Source organism: Rhinatrema bivittatum, chromosome 15, assembly GCF_901001135.1.
Source record: "Rhinatrema bivittatum chromosome 15, aRhiBiv1.1, whole genome shotgun sequence".
NCBI classification, from domain to species: domain Eukaryota; kingdom Metazoa; phylum Chordata; class Amphibia; order Gymnophiona; family Rhinatrematidae; genus Rhinatrema; species Rhinatrema bivittatum.
Window position 1 is genome coordinate 20,674,489 of NC_042629.1, and position 9,025 is coordinate 20,683,513.

The window sequence follows — 9,025 nt, forward strand, 5'->3', positions numbered from 1 at the left end:
CCATTTTTGTTGGGATCCCTCCATTGATTACCTTTCTGGCCTACCCCATCTGAGGGTAGCTGCCAGTGGCAGATCGGTCACTTCTGACCCTCAATGACCAGTGATTGTAACTCAGCTGGAGAGTTGAAAGGATTTTCAGGATTGGGAGGCCCCGATTCCCATTGCTTTCCTGTCCCTTCAAGAAGTGGAGATTCGACTGGGTTCCAAGGCAACTCTTATGAGTTTCCCTCTGGATGCCCAGATGTCCAACCCTACAAGGGGTGTCCCTCATTCTCCTTTTCCCAGAGAAGAGATATCACTGCTTCTAAAGTGGTTGCGCTCAGTTCCTCGACCGACTCCAAGAGCCGGTCGAGTGGTAGCGCTCTCCTTAGGTTGTCCTAAGGCACAGCATGTCTATTTTGTGAGGGAGCCATTCTAGAGTAGATCCCCAGTGAAGATTAGAGTTTTCTCCCATCCAGGAGTCACTTTTTATACCTGCTGAGCTCAATAGGCATTTTTTGATGAGGATCACTATAGCCAGTCATTCTTGCCTCAGGGGATCCTACCTCAGTGAGAGAGGTTTGACCATCTAATTGGTGAGCATGCCTTTCAACCTATCGCCATATCCATCGCTGAGGGAGTTGGGGGACAAGGGACCTCACAACAGAGGTGCTGCTCTTTGGTTGTAGTGGTTTGCAAGCTATGCTTCCCCATTTTAGAGATAACTGTCTGCGGACAGAGGGGTCCTGGTTCATGCAACGATTGTTCCATTTACTGGATCATGTGCTTCCTTGGGGAAAGTATATGTTATCATGGCTGAAGTATTATTACCTAAGCCAGGATCGTGGCAGTCTGTTCTTAGATCACACTGACCCTGCCCTGGTACCTTAGGGTTTCCAAGCCAGTGAAGAAATCCTGTTCAACAAGAGTCTACACTTGTGGCACCCCGGCTTCCTGTCTCGTGGAGTGTTTCTGGATTTCTTCCCTGGGGGATTCGCTCTCAGTTTCAGCTGTTCCAAGCAGGCTGAGGGCCCTATCTCAGTGGGTAACTCCCTACTGGAATCGTCAGTGAGTTATTTGCTGGGGGTTTTGCTCTTACCCCTGCAGTCCAGCAGTCTGCCTCCTTGTGTTCTTCCGACTTCCAGCTGGAATGTCAAGGGGAAGGGAAGGAAAGTTAGGGTATTCATAGTATATCTTAGTGAATACCTGCAGGGGAAGATACACAACTCTTCCCTATATTTTCCCCAAGTTCTGGCCAGTTAAGGGCACCTCATCTAGGTCATAAGCCTGATTAAATAGGTAAATCTTTAAGGCCTTCTTAATCTGGCTTATACTACAAATTGTTCTGATGTCAGGTAGAGAATTCCAGAAGGTTGGACCTGCTAAGGGAAAGGCTCTGTCTCTTATTAAATCAAGTCTCACTATTTTAACAGAAGGAATCTTGAGCAGGCATTTTCCTTCCGATCTGAGAGACTGTGCGTCTATAGATTCTTGAAATAGCTCTACCAGATATGCACAATGTTGTACAAAGAGATAAAAGAAAGAGAGAGTCCCTGCTCCTTGAAGCTTACAATCTGATAGAACAAATAACAGGCTCTGGCTAAAATCAACAGGGGAGGTATTTTTAAAATAATTTCAGCATTACAACACTGCATCTTTTTAAGTACACAGTTATTCCCAGTAAAAAAAAAATCAAATTGGTGGATCTGGCAGGACATCAAAAAAAGAAGAAAAAATGCTAAAATGAGACACCTTCTGTTCCAGCAGATGTGTGTGTGCAGGGGAGCCCTGTACAAGGCAGGATGTCCATGAACTTCTATGATGAGATTATTTACTCAATGTGAAATTAGAAGGTGCCGGCCCTGTTTGACTTCAGTAGCCATTTCTTGATAGCCTGGTTTTTAAATGTTAAAATGGAGACAACTGCAAGAAAATACAAGCCCATCAGGAAACTCCGATTTCCTTTTCAGTTGCTTGGAAAATGTCTGATGTAACTTTGCTCGGGCTTCAGAGACGAGACAACTTGTCATGCCAACAGCTGAGGCAAGCTGTGTCAATGGATGGAATTTGAATTATTATATGGTGCAGTGCCTATGAAAGCAAAAGAAGGGAGTAGATGATTACTGCCTGCAGCTTGTGGTTAGGGAGGGAGTAATGGTAGCACTTCAGTATTAGCTGTTGATGGAAAACATCTGCTTTTTTCTCTGTCCCCTTGAAACAGCCACTGATAGTGTCACTCTGAGCCAGGACATTTCTTTCATCAGTCCTTGAGTGCCATTTGATTTTGCTGAAAAGGTTTAAAGGGAAAAAAAAAAGTGTTGTATCTCCCTTGTGGGAAGGCAGCACAGTTTGTGGAAGCTCAGGAAGAAAAAAAAAAACGTATGTTGCATTCTGAGCCTTTTTATAATAGCCTCTGCCTTGAATTTTCAGTATTACCAGCATGGCAGTATGCCAGAGATCTAGTTGGGTCTGTGAGCTTCCTGCGGCATGCATAAAAAATGCCTTCCGCATGCACCAGTTAGACTGCCTGGCTCTCTTTGCACAGGCTGAATTTATCAGTCTGCTGTTGACATTGCCACTCAGTCCCACCATTATGGCAGACTGATACCACCAGCTGAGAGTGATAAAGAAAGGATCACACTCTTGAGTACTGGAGGAGATTGCCCTCTCACTATTCAGCTTTTTTGTGTGATGCTAGTAGAGTCAACATTCACAGTCCTTTGCAGGTGAAGGAGTCCCAGTCGTCATGCTACACTGACCCCTACTGACAAGATCCGAGGTGCACTCGCACAGAAGGGAGCTGTACTCTGTGGTCTCTGGTTAAGGATTGTCACTGCAATGTCTGAGCTGAGTTGGGAGGGAAAGAAGAAACTATGAAATAGGAGGTGGGGGAAAGCCCAGATGAAGGCAGATAACGCTGTAGCCCAATAGGGTCTGGTTCTGAGATTAGCTATAAGTAAATAGATATGCATTGATATCATAGAAAGAAATGAAACTGCCCTAGTCACTGAATTCCCCATTTATTTCAGGAGGGCTTATTAGCAGCATTGCATGGCAATAATGGCAGGCTAGGTATATTTACAGGAAACAGACATAAAATAAATTATGTGCATAGTACATGCCATTTTTTTTTAAGACATGAATATATGCAAGAGCCTTAAATGGAAATTGAAAGTTTTGGGATGAGTTTAGTGTTATGTGTGCCACCCACTGCAGCCCTGCGGTGCGGCCCTCTCACCTTTTCAGATGGACTCCAGCTCCTGGCTCCTCATCACTGGCGGCAGTGGGCCGCCAGCTCTGACCTCTGGTTCCCTCCAGTGCCTCCGGCCCTGCCACGCTACCCAGTGTTGCCAGCCAAGATGTCCCTGCTCATCGGGCCTATCTGCATGGCCCGCGGAGAGACGCCGCCATGAGCACCGCGCCCCTTCCTAGGCGCGCGTGCGCACATCACTTGTTCTTTTAAAGGGCCCGTGGCGGTAACCTGACCGTGGACCCGGATGCTGACGTCAGACTCTTCAGTGTATAAAAGCTCAGGCCTCTCTCCATAGCGTTGCCTTTGCAACAGGTCTCCTTGTACTCAGAGTACTCATTGCTGATCTGAGAATCGTCTCTTCATTGTGTTCCTGTTTCCTGTGGTTCCTGGTTCCTGTTCTCCTTGTTCCGGTTTCGTCTATGTGTAGGACTGACTCTTTGGATTTAACCTCTGCTACGCCTGACTACTCTTCAGCTTCTTTCCAGCCCCGGACCTCCGCTATGCCCGACTACTCTTCAGCTTCTCTCCAGCCCCGGACCTTCGCTACGCCTGACCACGTCTGCCTTCTTCGTGCTCTGACCATTGCCTTGATTTGACTACACCTGCTTTCTCCATGTCCTGACTCTTGCTTTGAACAACTATGCTACAGACTTTCCTGTGTCCAGAGTTCTATGTTGCTTGCCACAACTTCCACTTGCCGCCAGCTCTAATCCTCGCCTGTCAGTGACGCCTCCCCTCGCCTATCCTCTGCATGTGGACTTACAAGGCTTAGTCCTTCTTTTGCTTGATCACCTCAAGTTACTTATTGTTCCTTTGGCGCCTGAGTTCCAGTACCGAATCCTGTCCAGGATAGGACTACGCCATTTTCCAGCTGCTGTCTCTGGGCTGAATCACCTTCCATCTCTAGCTAACCTCAAGGCCCACCTAAGTCCTGCCGGCCCCGGCACCCAAAGGCTCAACCTGAGGGGAACGAGGGCTGGTATAGGTGAAGCTCCAACAGCCTCTAGCTTCAACCCACTCCACCTGCCTATGGGTTGCGTCATCCCCACCTCAGCCCAAGGGTCCACCTTCGACGCAACATTTAGAATATGTCTAAAATATCCTCCCTTTAATTTAGGATTGCTTATATAATTTTTAAAGTTTATATTTTTTGATTTGTGTATTGTCTGAGTGAATTTTTGCATGCGACGATGTATGTTTTTAATTGTAAGCTGCTTAGACCTTAGGACAATGTGGCATACAAATTTTTAAAATAAAGAAATAAAATAAACAGGAGAAATATGGTCAATGAGTAGAAGAGATGATCATTTTTTCTTGTACAATCTTTAAAAAATAAAACGCAAAAACATATAGCTTGAAGCTACAACTCAGACTAGATGTAATTGAGAGTGCCCCACTGCCATAAGACATTAGGAAAATGTAACAATTAAAAAATAAATGTGTGCATTGGAAGATGGCAACAACGCTAATAAAATGAGGAGTGGAGTTTATTATTCATAAATAGAAATCTACTATATACTACAATTGAAAAGCTAGGAGGGTGGAAAAGATAATTGAAGAATAATCGCAGGCAGGAGAGCCCTTCTTGGCTGTTAATTAATGACTGGAAGAGCTGAGGATCCAAGGTGAAAAACTAGGGGTCCTAGCTAAGCCCATCATTAACTAACAGAAAATGCCTGACCTGGAGGTTATTATGGCTATTAGAAAACGTTACAAAACATGCACTATATACATTAATTTCTTTCTCATAGTAAAGAATATTTTGTGTGGTCTCAAAAAAGAGAACTTTCATTTTGTAGCGGTAGGGGGTACATAGAAACCTAAAATATGACAGAGGAAGTCCATGTGACAGTAAAACAGGATAGACTAAGGAGCAATCTAAGGAATTATTTCTTTACAGAAAGGGTGGTAGATGCATAAACAGCCTCCCTGTGAAGACGAGGACCATATCAGAATTAAAAAAAACAAACAAGGGATCAGCACAGGTTATTTCTGAAGGAGGTGAAGGGACTAGAAAGTTGAGCATGAAAAATGGATGGTATGTCCAGTCTTCCTATGTTGCCTTTAAGCAATGACTGAGAATCCTTCTTGCCACCCTCCCCTGTAGCATCCCCAGCCCCGGCCCATCTTGGTAATCAACATAGGTCTTCAGCATGCTCTTGCATAGAACCAGCTGCCTGGCCATTTGTTCTTCTACAATCTCCTTCTCCTAGTCCATGCTCCTGTTCTTCATGATGGCTTTATATGTATAAGTGAGACTGGTACATAGTATTCGCAACAAGATCAGCACAGTACAAAAGAACATAAGTTGTCATATTGGGTCAGATCGAGGATCCATCAAGTCTAGCACCCTGTTTCCAACAGTGGTCAATCCAGGTTATAAGTACCTGGCAAGTAGCTAAACATTAAATAGAGCCCATGCTACTAATTCCAGTAATAAGCAGTAGCTATTCCCTGAAAGGTGAATTTTAAATATCCAATGCGTGTTGCACATAGGGAAAAATAACCCTTGCTGTAGTTACACGATGTTAGGCTCCATATTAGGAACTACCACCCAGGAAAAAGATCCAAGTATTATAGTGGATAATATTTTAAAATCATCGGCTCAGTGTGCTGCAGCAGTCAAAAAAGCAAACAGAATGTTAGGAATTATTAGGAAGGGAATGGTTAATAAAACGGAAAATGTCATAATGCCTCTGTACCGCTCCATGGTGAGACCGCACCTTGAATACTGTGTACAATTCTGGTCGCCGCATCTCAAAAAAGATATAGTTACGATGGAGAAGGTACAGAGAAGGGCAACCAAAATGATAAAGGGGATGGAACAGCTCCCCTATGAGGAAAGGCTGAAGAGGTTAGGGCTGTTCAGCTTGGAGAACAGACGGTTGAGGGGGGATATGAAAGAAGACTTTAAGATCATGAGAGGTCTTGAACGGGTAGATGTGAATTGGTTATTTACACTTTCAGATAATAGAAGGACTAGGGGGCATTCCATAAAGTTAGCAAGAAGCACATTTAAGACTAATCGGAGAAAATTCTTTTTCACTCAACGCACAATTAAGCTCTGGAATTTGCTGCCAGAGGATGTGGTTAGTGCAGTTAGTGTAGCTGGGTTCAAAAAAGGTTTGGATAAGTTCGTGGAGAAGTCCATTAACTGCTATTAATTGTTTATTTAGGGAATAGCCACTGCTATTAATTGCATCAGTAGCATGGGATCTTCTTGGTGTTTGGGTAATTGCCAGGTTCTTGTGGCCTGGTTTGGCCTCTGTTGAAACAGGATGTTGGGCTTCATGGACCCTTGGTCTGACCCAGCATGGCACAATTTCTTATGTTCTTATGTTTCTTATGTTCTAATGCACGCCAAAATTAGAAGATGTGTGAATGTCAGACTTGCATGCGTTGAGCGGATGTTAAAAGTGCCACTATGTGCACATCTCAGAACTCAAAAAGGGGAGTAGACTAGGTGGTACATGGGCGTGGACTAGGTGGTACATGGACGTTTCAGGACTTGCACCAGAAATTTTCATGTAAATACTTAGCGATATGGTGCATGCTGAGCCCCCCTGCCGTGTAACCTTACATGCTAAGGATGGCATGTAATTTTAAAAAAACCCCAAATAATGAGCCATTTTGGAGGGGTTTAAAGGGTCTTGGATAACTGGGAGGTGTACAGGCTATCAAACCAGATGGGTGGTTTTCCCGATGTACAACAAGTCACAAGGACATTTTTTTCAAATAAATGACCATAGTTGACAGACAAGTAGTAGTGTTTCAGATAAATCTTGAAACCAGATTTCAATTCAAAAAACTTATAACTGACATAGACACCAAACAGACAGGGCTGATGTGAACCAGTGGTCGCTTCCTTACCGAATCCATCAGGAAAACCAAATGAATATTAAAAACCCACATGATTGAGCACCGCTTCAATATTAAGCATGTTCGGGCGGATGAACCCTTGGTTTCTCATTGCATTCAAGCTGGACAACAGTTTGAAGATTTGTTTTTTTGTGCCATTGATCAAGTCCTGGAACATTGGCGAGGGGGAAATCGAGAATTGCAATTGCTACAGTTAGAACTACATTGGATCTATAGATTTAAGACTGTAATTCCTAATGGTCTAAATGCTGATCTAAACTTACATGTGGTTTTGGGTTAATAAGAGTACTTTTTTATGGTTTCTCATATCAGCACTTGTTTGAATTAACATCAACAATCCTTTTTAAATTGAAGTATTATACGATGATTTCTTATCACTTTTCATTTGCATCTTAGTGACGTCAGTGGCTTACGTCCCACGTCTGTTACGTTTTTAAAGAGATGTTTACGCAGGCTTCGGTTCCTTCGTCCTGTGAAGAGATGGTTGAGTTGCTGAGTCCGGATTAAAATGGTAGCCATCTACAAGATAAGTATTTTTGCTTCTTATTGTTGGTATTGCACCTTTTGTAAAGGACTTTTGATATTATAATTCCAGGCAAATATTCCTTCTTGTGTAATGATGCTTTATATACCCCTGAAGAAGCACTGTTGTTGCGAAACATCGGCCATGTTGGGCTGTTTTCTACAGTGATTATATAAAGGATTGCTGTTGAACATTCTCTATGGACTGGAGATACATTAAAAATGAAAAATATATATATAAAAAAGTAAAAAATAATTTTAAAAAAAGACATTCATTTTTTTTATAAAAAAATTTTTGAAGATTGAAATAAAGCAATTTTTTAATGAAGGTGAATGATTGAGAAGACCAGTTGTTTTTTTTTAAACATGCAACGTCTGGCTTGCTGACACCTTCATTTAGGCTTTCTTGACTATAGAAACATAGAAACATAGAAATGACGGCAGAAGAAGACCGAATGGCCCATCCAGTCTGCCCAGCAAGCCTCACACATTTTTTCTCTCATTCTTATCTGTTACTCTTAGCTCCTTGTTCTATTCCCCTTCCACCCCCACCATTAATGTAGAGAGCAGTGATGGAGCTGCATGCAAGTGAAATATCTAGCTTGATTAGTTAGGGGTAGTAGGGGCAGTAACCGCCGCGATAAGCAAGCTACACCCATGCTTATTTGTTTTACCTAGACTATGTTGTACAGCTCTTGTTGGTTTTTTTTTTTTTTCTTCTCCCCTGCTGTAGAAGCAGAGAGCCATGCTGGATATGCATTGAAAGTGAAGTATCAGGCACATTTGGTTGGGGTAGTAACCGCCGTAACAAGCCAGCTACTCCTCGCTTTGTGATTGCGAATCCTTTTTTTTCTTCACCCCTGTCGTTGAAGCTATGCAGGATATGCGTGAAGCATCAGGTTTTTTTTTTTTTGTTTTTTTTTTCCCCCTGCCCTTGAAGCAGAGAGCTATGCTGGAAATGCGTGATGTATCAGTCTTTCTCCCATGCCGATGCAGGAGAGAACCATGCTGGATATGCATGGAAAGTGAAGTATCAGGCACATTTGGTTTGGGGTAGTAACTGCCGTAACAAGCCAGCTACTCCCCGCGTTTTGAGTGCGAACCCTTTTTCTTCTCCTTTGCCGTTGTAGCAGAGAGCTCTGCTGGATGTGTGAAGTATCAGTTATTCTTCTCCCCTGTCATTGAAGCAGAGAGCTATGCTGTATATGCATTGAAAGTGAAGTATCAGGCATATTTGGTTTGGGGTAGTAACCGCCGTAACAAGCCAGCTACTCCCCTCTTTATGAGTGCAAATCCTTTTTTCCATTACCTCTTGCTGTTGAAGCTTAGAGCGATGTAGGAGTCACAGTAAGCATGTGTATGTTTATTTAGTAAGGGTATTGTGTCAATAGC

General features: G+C 43.2%; 1 long non-coding RNA gene across 1 annotated transcript in view; it reads left to right on the plus strand.

Moving 5' to 3' along the window:
• Positions 1–7,762, plus strand: part of LOC115077057 — a 167,539-nt gene extending 159,777 nt beyond the window's left edge. The window contains exon 3 of the long non-coding RNA XR_003852946.1: positions 7,508–7,762. This is a non-coding gene — a long non-coding RNA (uncharacterized LOC115077057). The remainder of the gene's footprint in view (positions 1–7,507) is intronic.
• The last annotated feature ends 1,263 nt before the right edge of the window (positions 7,763–9,025 follow it).